General features: G+C 39.8%; 1 protein-coding gene across 1 annotated transcript in view; it reads right to left on the bottom strand.

Annotated features, from left to right (window-relative positions):
• Window positions 1-14272, bottom strand: part of PGR (progesterone receptor) — a 152038-nt gene that overhangs the window by 18904 nt on the left and 118862 nt on the right. The window lies entirely within an intron of this gene.

Raw genomic sequence — 14272 nt, 5'->3', positions numbered from 1 at the left:
ATATAATTAACTTAATTTCTTACAATAATATATGCTGATTTTCTTTTTATCTTTCTAACAAATATTTGGACTAAAAAGGAAAAAAATAGCCAAGAATTCCTAAATATAGTTATTTTTATATCCAGAAATAAAAGCTGTTAAGGTTCAATTCACCTAAAATATGTCTACTAAACTTACACTAGTGAGCTCTGGCAGGTAGCATGTTCCATAGGGAATTGTGCTGCTAAGTTTACCAAAGTCTCTATGGAAGAAAGATGAACAATCGACTCCCATGCAATTTAAAGCCTTAAGAATCAGCTGTGAGTTGCAACTCAATGGCAAGGAGCTTGAGTTTGGAGTTTGAGCCTCACAATATTCTTGTGTTAAAAAAAAGATACTAGCATATTACATTTAACGTTGTTGTTGGGTGCTGTCAAGCCACATAAAGCTTATAGCGACTCTGTGAATAGATGTGAACCCTGACCTGTCCTGCACTATCCTTATCATGTCTGACACACTTGAGTCCAAGGCTGCAGTCACTGAACACACATATATTTATGGCTTACATTATCACATTATGAGCTTTAATACATCAAGAATTTGACATTATTGTCGAGTTGATTAAGATTACTTTCTTTCACTAGACCTTTTTCTTTTTTACCATTGATTTTAATGACTGAAAAAATCTCAAAAGAAATTTATAAAAAGAAGTATTATTTGTTGTTGTTGCTATGTGCCGTTGAGTCACCTTAGGCTCATAGAGACAGTACAATAGCTCTGAAATTTGCCCTGTCCTGAGCCAGTTTCATTGATTCTGACACACCACTCCCATGACCAATCTCATCTGGGATCTTCCACTCCTGTGCTGTCCCTCCACCCTTCCAAGCATGATGTCCTTTTCCAAGGACCGATCTGTTCTGGCTATGGCCCAAAGTATGTGAGATGGAGCTTCAAAATCCTTGCCTCCAAGGAGAAACTTGGTTTCACCCTCTCCAAGACAGACCTATTTGTTTTCTTGGCGGTTCATGACTCTTCTCCAGCATCACAATTCAAAGGCATCAACTCTTCTTCTTTCATCCCTAATCATTGTTTAGCTCTCGGATGAATAGCAAGTTATTGCAAAGACCATGTCCAGTATTAGGCACACCTTAATCTCAAGACTGACACAGATGCTTCTCAGTACTCTGGAGAGGTCCCTGACAGCAGATTTTCCCAGTGCAATTCATCTTTTGATTTCCTGACTGCTAGTGCGAAGAGTGTTGACCATGGAGCCGAGCAAGGTGAAACCATTTATAACCTCAATCTCTTCTCCGTCTTTCAAGATGCTGCCAGTTGACCCAGTGGTGAGAATCTTTGTTTTCTTGATCTTGTGCTTCAAGCCATATTAAAGAATATAGTCCTTGACCTTCTGCAGAAGCACTTCAGGATCTCCCCAGTTTCAGCAAGCAAGGCTGTATTATCTGCATAATTTAAGTTGTTGATGAGACTTCCTCCAATCCTGATGTCATATTCCTCTCCAAATGATTTGTTCTGCTTATAGATTGAAAAAGATATGGAGACAGGATGCATACTGATTGATGCAGTCCATTCCTAATTTTGAAACATGAAGTGTTTCTTTGCTCTGTTCTAAGGAATGCTTCCTGGTCCCAGTGTTGGTTTCACATAAGCACAATCAAGTGTTCTGGGATTCCCATTCTCCTCAAGGTTAGCCACAGTTTGTCAAATGACTTCATGTTCAATGACACACAGACATTCCTCTGGTACTCTGCTTTCTGCCAAGATCTGACATTGACGATAATGTCTCTAGTGCCACGATTTCTTCTAAATCCAGCTTGTATTTCTGGTAGTACTCTGTCAATGGTGTGTTCCAGTCATTTTTGGATAATCTTCAGCAGGATTTTGCTTGCGTGTGATATTAGTGATGTTGTTGTTGTTATGTGCCATCCAGTGGCCTGCAATTCATAGCGACCCTATGTACAATAGCCCTAAACTCTGCTCTGTCCTGTGCCATTGCACTGTCTCTGACACTCCCATCCCAATTACCCCAGTCACTGAATCAATCCACCTCATAGAGGGCCTTTCCCTCTTGCACTGTCCACCCTCCCAAGCATGATGTCCCTCTCTAAGAACCGGTCCCTCCTTACAACATGTCCAAAGTATGTCAGATGAAGCCTCAGAATACTTGCCTCCAAGGAGCTGCCCGGTTTAACCCTCTAAAGGATGAACCTGTTTGTTTTTTTAGCAGTCCATGGTACATTCAATACTATTCTCCACCACCATAGCTCAAAGGCATCAATTCTCCTCCTGTCCTCTCTAGTTATTGTCCAACTCTCTGACGCATAACAAGCAATTGCAAAGACCATGGCCTGTATCAGACTCACCTTAGTCTCCCGAGAGACACCATTGCTCTTCAGTACTTTAGAGAGGTCCCTAACAGCTGACTTTCCCATCTCAATAGGTCTTTTAATTTCCTGGCTGCGGTTGCCAAGAGTGTTGACTGTGGAGCCAAGCAAACTAAAGCTGTGAACAATCTCAATCTCTTCACCATCCATCCTGATGCTGCCAATTGGTCCAGTGGTGAGAATCTTTGTCTTCTTGACATTGAGCCTCAATCCATATTGGAGGCTGCAGTCCTTGACCCTCTGCAGCAAGTGCTTCAGATCCTCCTCAGTTTCAGCAAACAGGGTTGTATCATCTGCATAACACAGATTGTTGATAGATCTTCCACCAATCCTGACACCACATTTCTCCTCATAGAGCTCAGCCTCCCGGATAATCTGTTCTGCATAGAGGTTGAAAAGGTATGGAGACAGGACACATCCCTGGCGTACGGCTTCCCAATTTTGAACCATGCAGTGTTAGTGTTTGATAATTTCCACACTTTGTCAGGCCACTTTTTTTTTGGAATAGAAAGAAATATGCATCTCTTCCAGTTAATTATAATGTATTTAAATCTAGTAAAGTTTAGATTTAGAATGGAAATAAAATTTAAATAAACAATGTTTATTAATTTTTATACAGCTTGAGTTTTTTCAATGACCTTTTTAATCAGTTACATTGTTGTTCTTGTGGATCATCAGGTCAAAATCAACTCATAGCTGACTCTTTAGGAGATTTTCAGAGACAACAAATTACACAGGAGGGGACTGCCCATGTTTCTCCCATGGAGTAGCTGTGTACTTTTGTGTTGGCAGTGAAACACCTTGTCACCAAGCCACAGAGTTCTGATTTATGTTAGGGTATATTAAAAGGAAAGGCTCTGGATAGATTTTATTTCCTTAATACTAATTAAGGAAGCTCTGGTGGCTTAGTGGTAAGGAGCTAAACTGCCAACTCAAAGGCATGTGTTTCGAAGGCGCCAGCTGTTCTGTGGTAGCAAGATAAGCAGTCTCCTCCCATGTGATTTACTGCCTCTGATAACCAATGGAGAGTCAGCTATGTGTCAGTTCTGACTCATGCTACATAACAACAATAGTAATAAATTGTCTAGAACTCATAAACTAATTCTTTTCTGAATAAGTCTACATTTACATGATTATCAGCACAGTGGGTTAAGTGTTGAGTTACTAACTAAAAGGTCAGTTGTTTAAATTCAACAGCTGCTCTGCAGTGAAAGCTTACATCCTCAACAACCTTTTGGGACAGTTCTACTTTGTCCCGTGGGGTCGCTATGAATGGGATTTAACTCCACCACAGAAGGTGGTTATGCTGTATTTGCCAATATACATCCAACGCTAAGCACCAAATAATTAAGTAAACAGTACGCCCTTAATTAATTATGGAATAGATGAATGGATGTATCAAATTATATACTTAAGGACTGGCTTCCAGGACTTAGGGTTCACTGATCCTGGTGTGTATTTCAGTGTTTTTATTGATTAAATTATTGTAACACTGATAAATTTTATAAGATAGGAAGTCATGATTTCTTTTCAACTTATCTTTTTTAGCATTCTTTTTATTTTTGTGTTCAACTTATTTTTTGAGATGAATTACATAAGCTATTTTTAAGTTTTTCGAAGGTATTAACAGTAAATTTTCACTTTAGTTATATTATTCAATAAATAATAGGTTTTGTATATCCTCCCCCATAACTTAGTTTTTCTCTTATGTATTCAGGACTTATTTTATACCTCTCACTAAAGTTTTCCAATGTTGTCTGAGCGTAAAATAGTTCTCATGAAGGTTATTTCTGAGTAATTAATCTTTTTCTCTTCTAACCAATTCAATAACTTTAGTCACTGCCATGGTGTAGAAACAGACTCACAGCTGATCCTCCAGTGAGTTTGTAGAGGCTGTAAACCACAGGTGAGGATATTTTTCATCTTTCTTCTAAGGAATCACTGGTGGATTTGAATCATCAGTGCGGTGTTGCCTTTGGGTTACCAGTGAAACTCTCTATGGACCAAGCCATCAGAGCTTCTTTTTTCTATTTAGTAATGACATTAAATTCACTACATTTTCTAACTCCTTTCTGCTAAGACAATTAAAAGATATTGTTAAATATTTGTCACATTTCTAGCTACTTAGTCACACTATATTCTAACAGTTTTTGTTACCTTTGATTTTTTTTGGTATGTACAACAATACCGTATTTAAATAATATTTTCATTTCCTTTCAGTTGTAGCTCTCCATTCAGCCTCAGGATTTACTGCATTATTGAATCTGCACTCACCATACACTAACTGTAATCAGGGATAAGTTAAATTAACTTTATTCATTTCTCATTTGCCTCATCAAGGTATTGTTAGGATGGAGTGAATCAAAAATGCATAAGACCTATCAGCAGTTGTTCTTTTTAGCTGCCATGATATTGCTGCAACTCATGGTGATGCTATGGGTTTTAGCTGGCTTATTTTCAAAAGCGGATTTCCAAACTTTTCTTCCTAGTCTGTCATCGTGTGTCAAGTGAAGGAACCAGGTAACACCATAACAACACTGAAAGGTGAATGGTGGGCATGCATGAAGAGCCCAGGTCTCAGGCAAGAAAGGTGAGAATTCTTCTATTAAACCAATCACTACCATCATGAAACACTGGTAAAAAGTAAACAATACTATTTGGTTCTGAAAACTTTTCCCGAGTATTGTGAATCACTTCTTCTTTTGTGTGGTTTGTTGTTTTCTCTTTTTAAATCCTGAACAAGAGTATGAACACAAATGGGGCAACAATGGCTCACACACACATGAAGAGACTGTGAGTAAGATGCGGGGTTAGGCAGTGATTCACAACGTACTTATGAGTTAGAGCTAACTCCATGGGACCTGGTAACAATACTGTTGGGTCCTGAACAGGCTCTCGATTTTCATTTTCCATGGGGGTTTTTGTTTTGTTTTTGCTCTGTGTTTGAAATAATTTTCCAACTTTACCTTCCAGTGCCTCTATTTGACCTTTAACTTCCATTTTTATATTTTATACATTTCCAAGAACTTTCTTTTCATCTATCCTTCTTTAAAAAAAAAACAAACAGCATCTTGTACTTGTTCTTGTATCATGGCTACAATATATACTCTTATCTTTCTAAGGAGAGAGAATAGAGAACTATAAGCCTTTTTATTCCAAAGAGAGATAATGTTGCCGTGTTGTTATGTGCTGTTGAGTTGCCTGTGACTCATAGTGACTGTATGTACAACAGCCCTAATGCCTGCTCTATCCTGTGCCAATCTCACTGTCTCCAACACACTTATCCCCATTACACCAGTGACTGAATCAATCCACCTCACAGAGGGTCTTCCTCTCCTGCACTGTCCCTCCACCCTCTCAAAAATAGCATCCTTGTCCTTCTCCAATGACTGGTCCCTCCTTGCAACCTGTCAAAATTATGTCAGACGAAGCTTCAGAATCCTTGCCTCCAAGGAGCAGCCCAGTTTAACCCTCTAAAATTATCAACCTATTGCTACAAAATAAAATGAGACTAACTGCAACCTTGTACAACAGACCAGAACTGTCCCCTTAGAGTTTCCAATCTTGACAGGAAGTAGACTAGTGGGTCTGAACTGACGAGCTTTTGGCACGCACACAGCTTTCACCTTCTAGTTGGTCTCAATTTCCTCCAAGATTTTTCCTTTTCTGTTTCTTTCATCTTTTAGGTAAAATTTGTTGTTCTTATGTTCTGTTGATAGATCTTCCATTAATCTTGACCCCACACTTCTTCTCATAGAGCCCAGCCTCTCAGATAATCTGTTCTGCATACAGGTTGAAAAGGTATGGAGATAGGACACATTCCTGGCATACGCCCTTCCCAATTCTGAACCATGCAGTGTTTCCTTGCTCTGTTCTGACGACTGCCTCCTGGTCCAAGTATAGATTTCATATTAGCACGATCAAGTGTTCTGGGATTCCCATTCTTCTCAGAGTCAGCCACAGTTTGTTATGATCCACACAGTCAAATGCCTTTGCAAAATCAATGAAACACAGATATACATTCCTCTGGTATTCCCTGCTTTCAGCTAAGATCCATCTAACATCAGCTACAATATCCCTAGTACCCGGACCCCTTCTAAACCCAGCCTGGACTTCTGGCAGTTCTCTGCTGATGTGCTGTTCCAGTTGTTTTTGGATAATCTTCAGTAGAATCTTGCTTGCATGTGAAATCAATGAGTTTGTGGAAGATCTATCAACAATCTGCGTTATGCAGATGACACAACCCTGCTTGCTGAAACTGAGGAAGACCTGAAGCGCTTGCTGCAGAGGGTCAAGTACTACAGCCTCCAATATGGATTGAGGCTCAATGTCAAGAAGACAAAAGATTCTCACCACTGGACCAATTGGCAGCATCAGGATGGATGGTGAAGAGATTGAGATTGTTCACAGCTTTAGTTTGCTTGGCTCCATAGTCAACATTCTTGGCACCACTAGCCAGGAAATTAAAAGGCGTATTGCCATGGGAAAGTCTGCTGTTAGGGACCTCTCCAAAGTACTGAAGAGCAATGGTGTATCTCTGGAGACTAAGGTGTGTCTGATACAGGCCATGGTCTTTGCAATCACTTGTTATGCATCAGAGAGTTGGACAATGACCAAGGAGGATAGAAGGAGAATTGATGCCTTTGAACTGTGGTGCTGGAAAAGAGTATTGAGAATACCGTGGACTGCTAGGAAAACAAACAGATTCATCCTGGAAAGGGTTAAACTGGGTCGCTCCTTGGAGGCAAGGATTCTGAGGCTCCATCTAACATACTTTGGACATGTTGTAAAGAGAGACCGGTCCTTGGAGAAGGACATCATGCTTGGGAGGGTGGAGGGACAGCGCAGGAGGGGAAGGCCCTCTATGAGGTGGGTTGATTCAGAGACTAGAGTAATTGGGATGGGAGTGTCAGAGACAATGTGATTGGCACTGGACAGAGCAGAGTTTAGGACTGTTGTACATAGGGTCACTATGAGTTGCAAGCAACTCGACGGCATATAACAACAACAACAACATGCTCTGTTGAGACAGACCCTCCAGTGTGTTTTCAGAGGCAGTAAATCACATGGGAGATGAATGTTCATCTTTCTCTTACAGATAAGCTGATGAATTTGAATCATGTGCCTTTGGGCTCGCAGAATAAGTCTTTACCACTCATCCTTTCAGGTTGAGAGGGAGCCTTCAATATATGCTTATATTGAAGAACAGCCCTGACTTGGAGTTGTATATGGATGGGTAATGTTACTGACTGTGAATCTTACTGAAGGAATATTCCAAAGCAACACTCTTCATGGCAGTTTATCTTGTTTTTGTTTTGTTTGTTTTTTTCTTTCAGACTAAACAGATTGCTCAGAGAAGAATGTTTCATTCTTCTATATAGAGGATATAAGCCTAGAGGACAATGATGTGGGAGACAGATTGGGCAAGGATGCAGGGGGTAATGTCACAGCATTTGCTATATAATTTCTATTTCAGTACAGAAAGCCCAACCCTCCCTAATGCTTATGACTTCCCAGCCCAGAGAGACCATTTACCATGCCATCTCCAGGAAAGAACCCAAGTGCAGTAGTCAGAGAAGAGCATTTGCTTGTTTGGCTAGTATCTGGAAGAGACTCTGGGAGCTAATTTTTTCTTAAATAGACTTTCAACAGAACTTCCTGTTTTCAACCTAACCTTCATTCTCATTTCAAGAAATTATTGATGTCACTAACTGCAGGGCACGTTTGAAGTTCAGTGATGCAAATCAAAGTACTTCTTGGCTTTCCTCACTTCTGACTGAGCATTCAGCTTTCTCTGACAAACTAAATTGGTTCTGCTTACCAGCTTGCCAAATTTTAGTGCTATTCTTTCCTTATATTCTTCTTTCAATTTCATCCCATTAAAAAACCCTTTTATTGACATTTTAGTGTAGTTTGGATTAAAGCAAAGGAAAAAGTGTATGCCAAATCTTTTTCTGGAAATTTTTGAAGGAGAAATGGCAGGTTTGGAGTTTTAATTTCTTCTTCTTTTTTTTTTGTTTTAATTTCTTAAGAATTATATTATTTTAAAAAAAAGAATTCTATTATTAAACTCTTTCTTGACCAATTTCCCCTTATTAGTTTATTTATTTTGAGCATAAATAATAATGGTAGATTTATTGGAAAGTTATATCCCCAAAGGGACAGGCCTTCCTCCTTGAAAGGAGATAAGGAGAAAAGGCTTAAAGCATCTGTTCTTAAAAAGATACTCCCTAGTCAAAAATTTACAAAAATTTATAATGCTTCTAGGTTTCCCTTGAATGATTACATTAAACACGTGGACCTATACTGTATTCATTCTAGGATATAATTTTATTTATGATAAGTACATAAACTGTTGTCTATTGTGTGCCATGCAGTTAGAACTAACTCATAGCTGATCCCCTTTTCTTCTTTTTTTTTAGTTGTTGTGTGCAAATTGTATCCAACTAGCACAGGAGGAGAATGCCCCTCCTTCCCCAGTGGAGCATCTGGTGGATTTGATCCACCTTCAGGATTGCAGTGAAGCTTCTTGCCACTAGGCCACTAAAGCTCCCTCATAGCTTTCCCCTCTTGCAGGGTTTCAAAGTAGTAAAGTTTCTCCTCGGAGGCAATGATTTGAAACTCTACCTCACATACTTTGGGCACATGGCCAGGAGGAACCAATCTTTGGAGAAGGACATCATGCTTGGAAGGGAGGATGGACAGTGTGGGAGAGGAAGACTCCAGATAAGACAGACTGATGTGATAAATAGGGCAATGGGATTAGGTGTGTCAGAGTCGGTGGGACTGGCTCAGGATACAGGAGAGTTCAGAGCTATTGTCCACAGGGTCACAGGCAACTGGATGGTGCATAATAACACCAACAAATTGCATGGGAGGGACCTGTGCATTCTTCTCGCATGGTGTATTCAAACGATGTCTCTATGGGATTGAAGAACAGTTTCTTATCATGAGACCCCCAGAGTTCCCTAAGTACATAACCTAATCTGCATTTATTTTGGGGATGTAATTAAGCAAAATATATATAAAAAAATTCTCCCCAACATTTCTATCTCAACTATAATTATTCTAAACTCATTGTTTTGTGGTAGTTTCATTTTAATCATGTAAATATAAGCCTTCACTACCAGTTTAGTTTATCTATTTTCCTTCCAACTAGAGGTTTGGTTATGATCTGTTATGACTCGGTAGCAAAGAGAACGAGATTTTTCTTCCCTCTTCCTCATTACAGTAATTTTTGTAATTTTAAAAATTCCTTTCACAAAAAAATCTTCACTATGGAATATTTTTTTAATTCTTACCTATTTATTATTTAAGCTGTTAAACTGAATTCTTTTGTAGGTTTGCTAAGTTTTCTTCTTAAAAATCTCATCAAGATTTTGAGTAGATCTGCAGAGCTATTAGTATTGTTTAACAAATATTTCTGTTTATATCTTTTCACTTAAAGTGACAGACAGGCAAGGCCCTTGTTTTGGGTCATGATGTGTGTGAATGTCAGTTATGTGTGCCACTTCCTTCTGTTACCACTCAACTGCTCCTGTCATTGTGCTGTTGTTGTGTACTGTCAAGTTGGAACCAAACCGTAGCTGACTCTTCAGTGGGTTTTCAGAGGCAGAATTACATGTTTCTCCCCCTGAGAAGACAATGGATTTGAACCACATTGGTTTGAGTTGGCAGTGCAGCTCCTTAGCACTAGTCCACTAGAACTTCTTAATTAGCATTAGCTGTTGTTAAGTGTCAACAAGTCAGGTATGACCAATAGTGACTCTATGAACAACAGCTCTGACCCCTGTCCTATCCTGTGCCATCCTCACAATCTCTGACACACTCAAGCCCACTGTTGCAGTCCTTGTGTCAATCCAGCTAGTTGAGGGTCTTCTTCTCCTTCACTGTCCCTCCACTTTCCTAAGCATGATGCTATTCTCAAAGGAATATCCTCTCCTAGCAACATGCCCAAGTATGTGAGATGAAGTTTCATCATCGTTGCCTCCACGGAGCACTCAGGCTACACCTTCTTCAAGACATATCTGTAATTTTGGCAGTCCATGGGATATCCAGCACTCCTCTTGAACATCGCAGCTCAAAGGTATCAATTCTTCTGTCACTCTTACTAGTTTTTCAGCTTTCAGATGCATAGCAAGTGACTGAAAAATAGCCTGAATCAGGCACACCTTAGTCCTCAAACTGACATCATTGCTCCTCAGTAATTTGGTGGATACTAAATCTCCATCTAGTTGAGTCTCTGAACAAGCAGAACCTTGCCTTTTGTCCACTCTGGACACAGAATGGAAAGACTACATCTCTTCCCCCCACTTTTGTTCCTGATTGTTTGATATTCTAGTATGATGACTATCAATAAATACACAATTATGTTAATGATATAAACTAATTTGGGAATTCTAAGACTAACAGTGATTGCTACAAAACCACTGTAAAATTAAAGAGCGACTGCAGTTATTTGTTGTGGTATTAAATTTATATTTGGCAACTCTCTTTACCAGTAGCCTCTGATCAATGGCCTTTGCCCACCTTATGCATTTTCTTCAAAATTAGGGCTGAAAGACTTTACTGAATATAGGATGACTAGGAATAGAGGCATGGAGGTATGAATCCTTAGATTTTGTGCTGGCCCTAATCCTCATACAGATTTCATGAGAAAACACTTTTTCAAGACTTTTGCTTTTCTGTCATTCCTCCTGACATACACTCCCATCCACTTGAGTTGTACTATTAGGAAACTATCCTTGCAGAGATGCTGCTGAGAAGGGCCGTTGGCTCATCTTTAACTGAAGGTCTTCACTCCCCATGCTTTTATTTCCAATCACTATGAGTCAAGGAAGGCTTGATTTGAACATCTGAGGCCTGAACTCGAGGCCTCTAGATGCAAAGGGTGCAGCAAAGGGGAAAACCATCTCTTCTCTCACTTATATCCTTAGGAACTCAGAGGACAGAAACTAAGAATGGTTACTATTAACTATTTTCAGGGATGTGTGCTTTTTAGTTCCAAGGAAGTGAAGTAGATAATTGCTTGTCTTTCTGGCGACCAATGCCATGCATCAGAACATTTCATTGCCCTTTTCTTTGGAACATATTGTTGTTGTCAGGTGCCACTGATTCAGAAACAAATCATAGCTAATTCTCAAGTTGGTTTTCAGAGGCTGTATATGCACAGGAGAAGACTGTCCATCTTTCTCTCACAGAGCAGCTGATGGATTTGAACTGCCTGTCTTTGGATTGGCAACACAACACTTTACCACTAAGCCATCAGGGCTCCCTACATCTGGGCTTAGAGTTAGGCTCTGTTTCTTAGATTTTCCTGCACCTGAAGAGGGCTTTGGAATGTAAGTAAAAGGGATGCATAGTATTTGCCCTGAATCTTTAAACTGCTCTTTTTCATCTTGCAGACAGAAACAATGAAGAAAATGAAACACTCTCTAAATGAATAAAGCCCATCCTTTTTTTCCCCCCTAGAAAACTTATGGAATATGTTGTTGTTAAAGTGTCACTGAGTTGCTGTGACTCATAGAGACACTATGTACAATAGTTTTGAAGCCTACCCTGTCATGAGCCAGTATGACTGACTCCAACACATCAACTCTCATTGCCCCAGGCACTGTATCAATTCATCTCATCTGAGGTCTTCCTCTCCTGCACTGTCCCTCCACCCTTCTGAACATGATGCCTTTCTCCAAGGATGGGTCCCTTCGGCCACATACCCAAAGTATGTGAGAAAGAGCTTCAAAACCCTAGCCTCCACAGAGAAACTTGGTTTCACCCTCTACAAAACAAATGTATTTGTTTTCTTGGCAGTCTGTTGTATGTTCAAGACTTCTTCTTCAGCAACATAACTCAATGGCAACAACTCTTCTATTATCCTTAGTCATTGTTCAGCTCTCTGATGCACAGTAAGCAATTGTGAAGAATATGGCCTAGAATTCGGCACATCTTAGTTTCTAGACTGACATCTTTGCTTCTCTGCACTCTGGAGAGATCCCTGACATCAGACTTCCCCAGTGTAATTTATCTTTTGATTTCTTGAATGCAGGTTCCAAGAGTGTTGTTTGTGGAGTTGAGCAAGCTGTAACTGTTAACAACCTCAATCTCTTCTCCATTTATCATAGTGCTGCCATTTGGCTCAATGGTGAGAATCTTTGTCTCTGCACTGTTTGTCTCAAACAGTGTTTGTTTATGGGATATGAGTAATAAATAAAATGCTACCATATAAATTTACCCATCTTTGTTTTTATCCAATAGTTAATATATCCTGGCGTAAGGAGGATAACTCACTGCCATTAATTCAATTCTAAAAATGAAGGTGGTGTCATCAAAATTATATATTTTAAATAGTTTTTGAAGGTAAAGGTGGAGATGAGCATAATTTCTGTTTATATCATATCAATTTCTTTGTAATACCTAGTTGGCAAATGTGAAAATTTCATGCAATCATCAAGTGACTTATAGGCTATTTTGGTATCATCAACTCAACAATTTATTTCCATCAAGTCATAACTGACTCATAGCTGACCCTCCTGTGAATTTTCAGAGGTGCTAAATCTCTTGGGAATAGACTTACAAGCAATGTTTTGCTGAAAATTATCCAAAACTGACTGGAACAGCACATCAGCAGAGAACTACCAGATGTGCAGGCTGGGTTTAGAAGAGGCCATGGTTCTAGGGATATTATAGCTTATGTTAGATGGATCTTCGCTGAAGGCTGACAGTACCAGAGGAATGCCTATTTGTGTTTCATTGACTGTGCTTATGAGAAACCTATGCTTGGACCAGGAGGAAATCATCAGAACAGAGCAAGGAAACCCTGCATGGTTCAAAATCAGAAGGGTGTACACCAGGGTTGTGTCCTATTCTCCATACCTTTTCAATCTTTATGAAGAACAGATCATCTGGAATACAGGGCTGTATAAGGAGGAATGTGGCATAAAAATTGGAGGAAGTCTCATCAACAATCTGCATTATGCATATTACACAACCCTGCTTGCTGAAACTGAGGAGGATGTGAAGTGCTTGCAGCAGAGGGTCAAGGACTGCAGCCTTCAATATGGGTTGAAGCTCCACTTTAAGAAAACAAAGATTCTCATTACTTGGCCAATTGGTAGCATTATGATGGATGGTGAAGAGACTGAGATTGTTAACAGCTTTAGTTTGCTTGGCTTTACAATCAATACTCTTGGTTATCAGCAATCAGGAAATAAAAAGACAAACATTAGGAAAGTCAGCTGTCAGGCACCTCTCTAGAATACTGCAGAGCAATGATGTCATCTGGAGACTAAGGTGTGTCTGATCCAGGCCATAGTCTTCACAATTATTTGCTATGCATCAGGAAGCTGGACAATTAGTAGGGATGATAGAAAGAGAATTGATACCTTTGAACTTTGGTACTGGAGAAGAGTACTGAATATACATACCGTGGACTGCTAAGAGAAAAACAGGTTTGTCCTGAAGAGGGCGAATATGTCAGCTTCGTCTGACATACTCTGGATATGTTGCAAGGCAGGATCAATCCTTGGAGAGTGACATCATGCTTGGAAGGGTGGAGGGAAAGCACAGGAAAGGAAGACTCTTGATGAGATGGATTGATTCAGTGAGTGAGGTAATGACGGGTAGGTGTGTCAGATACAAGGTTGGCACAGGGTAGAGCAGGGCTATTGTACACAGGGTTGCTATGAGTTGCAAGGGACTTGACAATAACAATAACTCCCTAAGAGCAGCCGGTGGATTTAAATTGCCTATCTGTAAGTTGAGGGAGCTCTGGTGGCTTAGTGGAAAGGAACTATGCCGGCAATTCAAAGGTATGTAGTTTGAATACAAGAGCTGCTCCATGGGAGAATGATGGACAATCTTTCCCATATGATTAACTACCTCTGAAAACCCAC

Source organism: Elephantulus edwardii, unplaced genomic scaffold, assembly GCF_000299155.1.
Source record: "Elephantulus edwardii isolate Elephantulus edwardi_28Jun2011 unplaced genomic scaffold, EleEdw1.0 scaffold00056, whole genome shotgun sequence".
Classification (NCBI taxonomy): Eukaryota; Metazoa; Chordata; class Mammalia; order Macroscelidea; family Macroscelididae; genus Elephantulus; species Elephantulus edwardii.
Note: the sequence above shows the minus strand (reverse complement) of the source record. Positions and strands in the feature narration are given on the sequence as shown.